Here is a 12,638-nt window from a genome sequence, read left to right on the forward strand (position 1 = left end):
CTTAAAGGGATACTGTCATGGAAAAAAATGTTTTTTACAAAATGTATCAGTTAATAGTGCTACTACAGCAGAATCCTGCATTGAAATCCGTTTTTCAAAACAAGAAATGGATTTTTTTATATCTAATTTTAAAATTTGCTATGGGGCTAGACATTTTGACATTTCCCAGCTGCCCTCAGGTCATGTGACTTGTGCTCTGATAAACTTCAGTCACACTTTACTGCTGCGCTGCAAGTTGGAGTGATGTCATTGCCCCTCCCTCCTACAGCTGCTGTAATGTAAATAGAGCCTTGTCTGCTGAGCCTGTCAATTGTACAATAGGAATCAAGATAAGCTCCCACTGACACCACTTCAGAAGGACTCAAATAACATAGTCCTGTGATCATAAATATATATATATATATACACAATTCATTTTCTATAGATAGTTTATTATATTTGTTTACACAAAAATGAATGGCAGAAACACAGGAGTCCACTCCCAGGACTGATGACAGGGAATAGAAAAAAGGATAAAATAAGGAGGAAAACCAGGAAAACTTAGGAGGAAGTCTAGGAAGGGTTAAATAGCTGAGGAGAAAGGAGTCAGTAAGTAGTTAATGAAGAGATAAGTATTGCAGGCAGGAGAGGAGCGCAGTGTGTGTGAGGTGGAGCAGAGGGAACTCACAGCTCCTTTAGCTCATCTAGTAACCAGTACAACTAACTAGGAAGGCAACAAGGAGAGAACAAACTTACAGAAGGGGAGGAGCTTTGATAGTGTCTGTGGGAGGAGCTAGTGCAGCTGTAGAGCAGAACCTTGGAAAGTGAAAGTAATTGGTTCCCTGCAAACCATGTGACCTCTCTCCTCCAAACATCACAGGCATGGGCAGAGAGGGGAGGGGCTAGATTGTCATGTGGTAGTGCAGGGACGTGGCTTTTCATTAGAGAGTGGCTGCCTCCAAGCACACAGGTAATGCTGGGCCTGCTGTTAGACACAGCATGAATGTGTAATGAGCACAAATGGAAGCCCCCATGACTAAATACAAACTAAAATAACTTATGCATGGATTTGTGCATTAACATTTTATTTGCCACACAGTGTTTATGGATGTGTGTTTTTTATAAAAATGCAAAAAAAAAAGAAAAAGTTTAAAATTACGACAGATTCCCTTTAACATTGTGTTGTCCTCCTCAATATTAGTGTACCGTTGTGTTAAATCATCGGTAATATACTCCAACTTGTCGGTCCTCTCACCTAGATCATTGAGATACCGCTGCACATCTTTTAGTGCCACGGCCACCGTGTCCGATACTGATCAGAGTATTAGTTAGGCCGTCCTTAAGGTGAGAGAGCTGAAGTGCTAATATCTGTGCAGTGACTGCTGAGGTGTCTGCAGAGTCGGCTTCTGTATGAAGTGTTGCTATATCAAAAGTTTGACTTGCCTCTCGCTGTAATGAAGCAGTACTCTCATCTTGTGAAGAAGCTGGGGACATTACTGCAACCGCCGTCCCGCCGCCATCTTGGCTACGCAGTTGATTTTCCTTTGGCGCTATCTTCAGGAACGGAGACATGGTGATCCGCTGGTCTTTCGGCTTGCGTTTACCCATGTCAAAGTCGCCACACCATTCTGAGTTGAGGATTATCTAGCCTTGGAAGCTAATTTTCAGGAGGATTTAATCTATCTCTGCCACGGAGCTCCTGTGCTACACGTCCTCACTCAGTCATGGCGCGCCACGCCCCCCACAAAAATAGTAATTCTTATTCTGAACCCCATGAAATCTTCATTTTATAAAAATATACACAAATGTATCTTTCCTTTAGGCCAAGTTGATTTATATGCCAATCTATTTGCTGGAGACTTGAGGGGGGGCACATGGGACATAAGTGTTGCTTTTGAATCTGAGCTGAATGCTGAGGATCAATTACAAACTCACTGAACAGTTATGTCCCATGTGGCCCCCCTTATAGTCACTGACTAACTCAGAGTTAGAGAGCTGAAAAGCAGGAAGTAGTGTTCTGGCTATTATGTTACACATCCACTCACTCCAGCCTTTATACATTACATTTTTGCCTCACTAACTATATTAGATACATTATTTATTTTGCATAGTCTTCTGTTCAGTCTATAGAAATATTTTATGTAGAGCAGAGGAAGGTGCCACAAGTACCCCCCGCACACATATATGGGGCTTATTTATCAAAGAGTGAAGTTAGAGATCACACAGTCCTGGATGAACGTTCACTTTCACCCATTGATAAATAGTCTTTTAAAAATCCCATAGAAATGCATGGAGAGTGTTACTATATATATATATTTTGTTTCGTTTTGGTTCAAACTGAGCCATATAAATATTGGCATATATTGCCGTGACCTTTATCAACAAATAAAAATGAAATACCCAAGTGCTGCCCTCCAGATAGTGTGCATCAAGCTCTTATGGATAACCCGTTATTCGACGGGCTTGAATATGTCACCCAGGGACCCTCAATGGAAAAGGGAAAGGTTAGGTTCTTATATTGGGTCCCTGATGAGCCGCGCAAGGAAAGTTGGCCCTCCAGGGTGTTTCCCATAGGATCCCCTGCAGAAGGTTGTCCGTGTGTCTATCAGGACTATTTAACACCGCAGAACCTTAGTGATGCCCATGCAGTGGAACTTTGTAACCCGCCTTATGAATATGAAGAGAGTGTAGGGGTTACTGGGTCCGTTGACAGAGTGGATTGCCTGGAGGGAGGAGGGTGGGAGAGTACAGGACTAATTGAATCCACTGATAGAGGGGATTGTTCGACAGAGGAGGCCTTTGCTACTGAGCGGCCGTGTGAGTCTGAGAGCCCAGTAGTTCTGTTGCAAGAAGAAAGCCCACCTATAACTGTAATTCCCCTCTCCTCAGTTGACAAGGGAGATGCGAGTGATGTAGTGGCCTTGCCCCAGGAAGAGTCTGGGCCCAGTGCTAATGTGTCCCCAAGTTTGGAAGTGGATTCGAGTACTACTTTATTAACGACAGAGTTGTGTGCAGTGAATATGGAAAACTCTCCTGCCATAGAAGTGGCCTGTGTTAATATAAAGCCCTAATGTGCCTCTGCTGAGACTGATCCACCAGGGGGAGTTTCTGAAGAAGTTGCTGGTGTTGAATTTTGTACTGCGCTATGCTCACCGTCACTACCCTACTCAGTAGGGGTTAAATTGGTGAGCATGCGAAAAAGACAAAGGAGGCGTGTCAGACCAAACAGAGGAGGAGTCTCCAGAGTCATGGCGAGGTGCCCCAGTTTAGAAGATAATACCGCAGCCATTTTGTATCTTGCTTCAACCCTGCTGGAGTTATCGGATGCGAAAAAGCAGATGGCGGAGCCTGTTGCTGAACCGGAGGTTCGAGCGCCTGAAGAAAACCGAGTGCCGTGCGCTCCTACCCTTGTGGAGCATGAGCAGCAGTATGTTTATCAAGGGACTTTCTCACCCAGTGCCCAGGGAATGATGGTTCCAGTATGCGGCCTATGTGACCTGGAAGCACCCAACGCCCTAGAGGATCCCGGTGGAGCCAGTCTGCAATGCGGCTCTCAACTATGGATGGGACCTTTTCATCGGGCTGACCAGCTTCCAATGGTGGGAAAGACCGAGGATGAGGTGATCGGTAACTCTATACTAATCTACAAACAGATAGAGGAGGCCCCGGGGGGGGGGTCAGCGGCTGCGACTCCAGCACCGGAATCCCATCTAGTTATTCCCCACAGTGAGGCCTGCTGGAACGAGGAATGTGCATTCCCCTCCAAGTTGTTTTGAATGAAGTTGAGACCCTAGAGACCGAGGATGCGGTCAGTGAAGTGACCCCGTCAGGCTGGACAGTTGATGCAGGCACTGCCCCTGTCCCAGAAAAGCCCGAGAGTGGGGGTGACATTATGGCGTCATTAACACCCTTACCCTCAATGGCAACAGTGCTGGTTGCACCAGGGGGAGATGCAGACAGTGAAATTGTGTCAGAGCCTATTGCAGATTTCAGGCTTGAAGCTGTTGCTGTATTTCCCGATGTAGAAACCCTGCAGCCTGAAGTGATGTTGGAGCTTGTGGAGTTGGATACCTCACAGGAGGTGAATGCTGCAGATGTCGTACTTAATGTCCCAGAGGAGAAAAGCCCCGATGATGACCGGGAAGATACCTCCATGCTAGGCCCCAAAGAGAGCCCCTCAACCAGTGAGATGCGTTTGAGGAATTCGGGACCTTGGGTGGACTTAACCCTTACCACGTACACTGCCCTTATCACACCGACTTGTGCTCCAGTTGTAACTCATGATATTGATTGGCAAAAATTCACATTTGGGCAGATTGGGTCTGTGTTGCCAGTGACCCCAACGTTCAGAGATCCCCCACTGTCTGAGAGTCAAGTAGAGAAAGAGCTGAATTCCCTCCAGGATGAGGATGAAGACTGGAAGACAGAGAACGCTGCACAAATTCAGTGCGAGTGTCAGAGATCAGTGGTTAGTGAACCTGTAAAGTCTTCCAACCCCAAAGTGATGGTGCAAGTAACCCCTAGTGAGCCAGGGAAAGCACCCATGTGTCTGAACTTTATCACCTTGGGGAAAGTGCGAAAAGATATCCTTGGCCGGTGAAAAGGACTGGGTGGCAAATATCCCTAAACCTAAAGTGGATCCCACCATGGTGACTGCCCCAGGATAGGAGGAATACGAGGAGGAGAGCCAAGAGTTGGATGATCAACCTGCTCACAAAGAGTTTATGTCTCACAGCTTCATTGCACCTCCCAAGATAAGTCCAGAGGAAGAGAAAGATTTCTGGGTCCTGCCTGGACGAGCAGATCCCAATGTTTTCAGGTCTGTTTCCTGAGTGCAACGGGTGATAAACTTTTGAGTTTACCGAAAATGGGGATATTTTATGCCTTATGCTCCTGTGTGGGTGTATGAGAGAGTGGCTGCTTCCTATGAGGATTGGCTCATCGAGTAAATCCTGAGGAAAGAGAAAATGCACCACAGTTGTCTCACCAACCCAAATGAAGTGCGGCGCAAGCAGGATTGGAGGTACCTGCGTTCTATTGAAAGAGAGTGGTGGTACGGCCGTACCATTCTAAAGAATGCTGCCAAAAGCTGTGGGAAGTACAACCCCACCAAATATTTCTCATTGGAGGTCTATGAGGGAGATGGACAATGGCTACTCACCTTTATAGGTCACTCTGGGAGTAAGATTATTTATCTGAGCAGATTGAGGCTCCTCCGAGGATTGTAGTGGGATTAAGATCCCAGGGTACTCATTGCCCAGAAGTAGGGACTAAGTGTACAGACCCAGGGTAGAGTATTCCCCTCAGGTTCCACTTAGGGAAAAGGCTGAAAGCTGGTTGTACCTCCTCAAAGCTGCCTGTATTGTTCCTATCTCTGAGGAGAATCATACTGACCAAAGGTGTTGTGAGTACTGCCTATTCAATGTATTGTATGAACCTGCAATGTTCTGATCTATGTAAACTCCCATGAGAAGTGTATACTGTGCTTAATAAATCTGTTCTATGGTTAAGTTATAAGAACCACTGGCGCCCAATTCTTTGCACCCTGAATACAGTTACAGTTGCACTACACCCTGCTTCCACCTCGATGCGAAGGCTCACTCTCTAAGGTTTTAAGGTCTCATCCGGAGCATATGTACTAGGAGTGAAGCTTATAGTAGAGTAAGGTGCACTCAATTTACTATAGTGCTATAGTTATAAGGAAAATGTATCATTGGAGGATATAGAGAGAGTGAGATTAATAGAGAGGAAGCATCTACTGGTCCCTAAAAGGAAAAAAGAACAGACAGCAAAAGGGAAGAAAAGAGGCCCATGTATAGTAACGAAATATAATAATGACAGTTGGAAGATTTTTAATATTGTCCAAAAACATTGGCACATCCTCATGGAGGACAAAGTACTGGGAAAGATTCCAGATAAGAAGCCGAATATAAGAGAGCTCCATACAGATGCAGCCAGAATGGATTGTCCGTCGGAGCCGCTGTAACAGATCAAGCTAAATGCACTCGTCGCATTGACTGCAGGGAACCGCCATGTCCTGACGTTAAGAAATTCTAGATTCTAAATGACTATAGAGGCAATACCAGTAACAGACACCAGGTGGCGCCTGGACTAGTTTTCATATTTCAGCTCCATTACTGCTGCCAAAATCCTCCGTGTCAAAAACGGTGTCAGCCCCAAACCTTTTATTTTAGTACAAAAATGTATTGAGTGGGGGACACAGACAAATCAGTGGAAATAAATGAATGGGCCTTGTGATCATTGTTCTAGGATTTGGTAATCTGCAAAGTACTGCATTAAAATACTGGCTTGACTACTTTCCCCCATAAAATAAATGCATACATCTATATAAGGTTTTATAGAACCCCTGGCAACAGCCTAAATATGGCAATGATTTTTTATTTTATTTCACTATTAGCCTTAAAGAAAAGTTTTCAGCAGATCCAAATCCAAAAAGCTTCATATCATTGTGATTAGGTCAATGGCCTATGAAGGACAAGGGCTTGGGTTCAAATCCTGCAGTTTTTTTTATATTTTTTAAACTTCCTACTGTTAAATGTTCCACAGTGTTTGCATTAAAGATTCTAACAGTTAATTTATTCATATTAAAAATAATAATATTTATATTTCTGACAGCGCAAAAATAAATATATTTTCCTGTTATTATAGATTAGATGTGGGATATACAGAGGCAATAGAATAACTGATAAACATCACTTTAGAAAATGCACCCGATGTCCTGCCAGAGAGAGAGAGACGATGCAGTCGAGTAAAGGGTTAACAATCATTGTTTTTATATTAACCCTTCAAACCCCTAGGTATTTTACAATGCCTCCAAAACATCTCCCTGCTCCCCGTCCCATTTTTTTATCCCCCCCCCCACCTGACACAATACTTGTCTCAAGAAATAGTTTCAAATATTCATATGAAACAGGGAACAGGGATTGTTAACATGGATTTGCTGCCGAGCCTGGTCCCAACTCTGTGTTCCAAAAGCTTGAGGAGCATTATGATGAGGTGTAACATGTGCCTGACTGAAAGCTCTCTGACCAAAGCTGCTGGACCCCCTATTGTTGGACCTGGGACACCCTGCATGATAAATCTCCTGACACCTGGGTCTGTGTTAAGAGGGGGGTTTCTCTGCAGCTCCACGTGAGCCCCTGACGGCTGCTTTATGGTTTTGATATTTCCACCGCCTTTGCCAATCACCAGACTGCATTGTCAGCCAGCACAGTGTATGTGATTATTATTATTATTAACATGTATTTATATAGCGCCAATATATTGCGAAGCACTGGAAAGTAAATGTGATTATACAACTAAATCACATGAATTCTATACATAGAACATATGGAGTTACATAACATCAGAATCAATACAGGTACAAAAGGTGAGGAAGGCCCTATGCAAAAGAGCTTACACTCTAAAGGGAAGGGAGTAATACACAAGGTGTGGGAGTGGGCAAGATCGAATTAAGTGGGTGAGAAATGTGGTACTGTATGTGGTGTTGCGTTTGGTAGTTAAGCAGAGTGAGGGTAGGCTTCTCGAAAGAAGTGCGTTTTCAGAGATTTCTTGAAAGCAGAAAGGTTGGGAGAAAGTGGGACAGAGCGTGGGAGAGAGTTCCAGAGGAGGGGTGCAGCCCTTGCAAAGTCTTGAATGTGAGCATGTGAGGAGGTAATGAGAGAAGAGTGGAGGAGCAGGTCAGTAGAGGAGAGTAGTAAGCGAGTGGGTGAGTATATAGCATACCTCCCAACTTTCCCGCATTACGCGGGACAGTCCCGATTTTGCCTGCCTGTGCCGCCGTCCCGGATAGTGACATAAGATGTCCCGCGGTTCGGATCTTCAGCTTTTTCCGACTTCCGGGTTTTCTCCGCATGCGCATCCTCCTTTACGCGCAAATGCGCACACGTGTCCTTACGTGTGGATGCGCCAAGTCAAGTCCTCCCCCCACCCTTGCTGTCTGGGACTGGGGGAGACAATTTAGGCAAGTTCAGGTGGCACGCCCCCCTTCCCTGTGGCGTCGCAGGGCTGGCTTGGCTGCACTGTGCGTGTGCTGATTGATTTCTATTGAGTGTTGTTGGAGACGTCACGGCTACTCGACACCATCACGTGACTTGTCTCGTCTGGGAGGAAAGAAAGATACTGCCTGCAAGTTGCAGCCCCTCCCTCTTCTGCTGTTTTGGAAGCTGCACTGGAATTTGAGGTGAGATAAGAAAGTAGTGGGATCCAGCTCCAGCCCCCAAACAAACGCGACTAGTAACTACCAGCCATTGATTCCCATTACACATAATTGCACAGAACACACTTTAAAGTTGCTGCATGTGTGTTTAGTGTGTGTTTGTTTAGTCTTAGTGTGTGTGTTTAGTGTGTGTGAGTGTGTGTGAGGTGTGTGGCCAGCCATTGTGGTAGGACCCGGTCCAGCAGCAGTTCTTGCGTGCTGCAGAAAGGATAGTCAGTGGGCAGAGAACTTTTTTTTTTAATATAAAACTTCAGGCTCATCCAGCAAAGGCTGAATTAGACAGCAGTTACCACTGTAAATAGCAAAGTGTTGTAAATAGCATTCTGTTATTGTATGGGCCGCACAACAACAGCTACAAGACACACACACACATGCACTGTCTATCCCTTTAAATCCTTCCATAAAAGGGGAAGTATCTTTTTTTTATCATGAGATCAATGAATCTTGTCTGCTATGCCAACTAAGAGAACTCGGTGTCTGTTTTTATAAATGGGCGTGCCTTTAGGGGGTGTGGCCACCAAGTGGGCGTGGCCAAAAAAATTGCCGCGCTTTGCGCGGCGAACAGTTTTGTCCCTCTTTCTTGTTCTGGAATGTTGGGAGGTATGATATAGAGATGAGTTCAGAGATGTAGGGTGGGGCAGAGTTATGAAGTGCTTTGAAAGTCAGTTTCATTAATTTGAATTTGATTCTGAAAGGTAACGGAAGCCAGTGCAGGGATTGACAGAATGGCGAGGTAGAGGAGGAGGAGGATCAAGCAGTATTAGTAGTGAGAAATGATTGTTGGCTTTAGCAGTTAAAAGGTTATTAGTTAGTCGAGTCAGGGCAGTTTCCGTGGAGTGTTGTGGCTTAAAACCAGATTGTAGGGGGTCCAGCAGGTTATTGTCAGAGAGGAATGAGGTAAGTCGGTTGTAGACTAGGCGCTCAAGTAGTTTAGAGACGAAAGGTAGCAGAGAGATAGGTCGGAGGTTGTCAAGATTGGAGGGATCAAGAGAGGGTTTTTTCAGAATGGGGGTGACAAGAGCATGTTTTAGTTGAGAAGGAAACAGTCCAGTTGAGAGGGAAAGATTAAATAGGTGAGTTAAGGCTTTGATTAGACAAGGATTGGTATTGCGGAGAAGTTTTGAGGGAATTGGATCAAGCGGCAGGTGGTAAGGTGAGAAGAGGCCAGAAGCTTTGAGATTCCTCATCAGTGACAGGGGTGAAGGAGCACAGGAGAGACTGGGGAGTGTGGAGGGAGGGTGGTGGAAGTCTAGGGGGGTTGAGCAGATGTGCATGGAGGGGGTGGAGAAGGGGAAAGGAGAGGGTTAAAGGTGGAGAAAAGTTGTGCAGGTTTTTTAGAAAGGAAGTTAATGAGTGAAGTAAAGTAAGTTTGTTTGGCTTGGAAGAGGCTGGTGTTAAAGGAGCGCAGGGCAGATTTGTAGCTCCAAAAGTCTCATTCTGAGCGGGATTTGCACCAGCGACGCTCAAGTGCACGTGAATGTCTTTGGAGCATTTGTATGAGCAGTATGTCACGGTTGAAGTGGTTTGGGTCGAGAACGTTTAGTTTTTATAGGAGCAGCTCATTTAGGGCAGTGGTGAGAGGACTATAGTAGTAGCCACATTAGGACATGAGATGGCTGAGATATTAGAGTGAAGAGAGTCAAAGGAAGAAGAGAGATGACAGGCAGGGACTTAATCCACTAAACCACCACATATACTGTGTACAGGTACTGATTGCATTAGCTAATGATTGGTGACATCTAGTGGCCACATACTGCTAATACATGCTGGTAAACAGGATGAATGTGATGAGGAAATGTAGCACAAACCCACTTGCTGCTGTTAATCTAATGTTACAGCTCAGATGTACCGTCCATTCTGGCTCCATCTGTATATTAAAGATCTCATTTCCCCTAGTTGTTTAAGGAAAGAATAACGATCTCAATGGAAATGGGAACCCACAATATAATCCCACAATTTAATCCCACAATATAATCCCAATCATTTTCTCCAACATGATATAAAAGGGATGTTCCCAGGTGGACATTGATGGGTTAAAAAGGAGCCTCTTTCAGTTAGAAAATGTGGAATAAAAAAGCAGTTTAACTGTCAGTGTAAATGTGTGGTCTATCTCACTAGTTAACTGAATTGTTTCCTTACAGGAAAAGTGATTGCCCACCTGGATTGTATTTATTACTGATTTTACTACTATTTATTCATAAATGATATATTGTGTTTCCTGGCCGGCCAGTGTTTTAGTGATTGTATAATAAATTGTATTTTTAAATATATTGGTTTTTGCAATCCACCTTCTATTTATTGTTGCCATTGCCCTTTAGATTGTAAGCTCTTGGAGTCCTAACCCTGCGGTCTTATTTTTAACTCTTTCTGTCAGTAAAGTAGGATCTAGTCATCCCATTAACTACACTTGTTCCATAAACAGTTTCCCGGAGTCTTTTCCTTATTAACATCCCGCAGGTTTCTGTAAAGAATTTATTGGTTAATTCAGCCTTTAATGAACATAAAAGTGATTAGTGCTGCACAGGGCCGCCATTAGAAATCACGGGCCCCCGTACAACAAAATTTTCAGGGCCAACCGGGCCCCCGCCCCAAGCCCCACCCCAGATCCCGCCCACTCCACAGTACAGTTAAAAGACCACATAGACATCAGTGCTAAAAAAGTTAACCCCCCCACACAAGTTATAAAAAGCTATTGATAGTCAGGCCCCCTTATAAACTATATAAACTGTGGTGCAAGGGCCCCCCATAATTTTTTTTTATAGAAATTGGTGGTCAGGGCCCCCCTACAAGTTAAAAAAATAATTGGTGGTCAGGGCCCCCCTATAAGTTAAAAAAAAACCATTAGCGCCAGGGCCCCCATAAAAGTTTTTTTTTTAAAAAAAAAACATTGGTGGCAGGGCCCCCCTTACAAGTAAAAAAAAATTGATGGCCTACACAAGTTATAAAAAGCCATTGGTGATCAAGGGCCCCCCTGCAAGTAAAAAAAAATTGGCCAGATCCCCCCCAAATTTTTTTTAAAAATTGCTTTCCAGGTGTAATAAAAATACCTGTGCGGTGGGGACGCCCGCCACATGGTTCTGTTCTAAGGGCGCGTGCGCCTCCCTGTTTCTTAAAGGCGCGAGTGAAAGGGCTTCCAGACTTTGCCCGTGATAGAACTTTGTTCTTGTGGTTTCCTGAGCCTTGAGCGTCTGTATTCTGATCTGATTACCCGTGTTTGACTCCAGCCTGTTCCTGACAATCCGACAATCTGTATCCTGACCCTTGCCTGCCTACGACAACTCTCCTGCTTAACCCCTTGATTGACTACCCGGTTTGACCCTTGCCTGCCTGATTCTGATATCCGCCTGCCTCGGCCCAGCCTGTCTGACCATCCTTCTGCCTAATCCTCTTGTACCGTGACCTTCCGCCTAAAGACTCTGCTAATAGCCGTGCCCCTTCGCCAGCCAGAACATCTCGCCTTGTACCCCTCGTTAGGTCCAGGTGGCACCCAAGTAAGCTGAGGGCTCCTCCCGAAGCCCAACGGTGGTCACACTACTGGTGAAGCCGAGACCAGGGTGCTTGGCACTTGTTCTGGTATTGGGTGCCGGCCGTGACACCAGGGCTTTGTGTCTAAGGGGGGCCCGGGTGTGCTTCACTTACTTAATTAGCCGGACCCACCCCCCTGCTTTCAGTGTGCTGCACAGCAGCTCTCTGCACGGAAGCTTTTCGCCTATTAAGATTTCCTGTACCCTTGTGGTCCTTTAAGAATAAGTCCCGGTAAAGCTGTACAGAGATTGGATGAGGGGATTCAATCCCAATGGAGATTTACCAGGACTTATTCTTAAAGGACCAATGAGGTTACAGGAAATCTTAATAGGCGAAAAGCTTCCGTGCAGAGAGCTGCTGTGCAGCAGGCTGAAAGTGAAGCATCGCCCCCCCTTAGAGACAAAACCCTGTGGGCCCTGGACAACTGTCCCCCCTGTGGCCCCCTGATGGCAGCCCTGGTGCTGCAGCCATATTAGCCCCCATAACGGTCCCATGAGTTTAAAGAGAAGTCATTTTTCTTAGGGACGTCCCCTTAGACTGATTTTAGTGAAGTCCGACCCATCCTTCGAAATTAACATGAGGTTAGTGGGAATCAAATGATCGTACATCTTACGATTTTTCAGCCGACATCTGTCAGAAAATTGATGGGCCAGGTAATAAAATCTTTATTGGTCCCAGTACAATGTATGTGTGTCTGTAGGGCCAGGCAGCTCCCCTTTGTTTTCCTGCCAATATCACTTGAAATGGATCATTTTGAGATAATCGTGGTCTCACGAGGACGATCGGATCTTTAAAAATCTTTACACCTATGATCAGCTTTAGCCATTGCAGATCGAACTGACTTCATGTGTCGCTGTGCAGATTTGGCACCTTTGTCACACAGGACAGACTTGTA

Source organism: Xenopus laevis, chromosome 9_10S (assembly GCF_017654675.1).
Source record: "Xenopus laevis strain J_2021 chromosome 9_10S, Xenopus_laevis_v10.1, whole genome shotgun sequence".
Taxonomy (NCBI): domain Eukaryota; kingdom Metazoa; phylum Chordata; class Amphibia; order Anura; family Pipidae; genus Xenopus; species Xenopus laevis.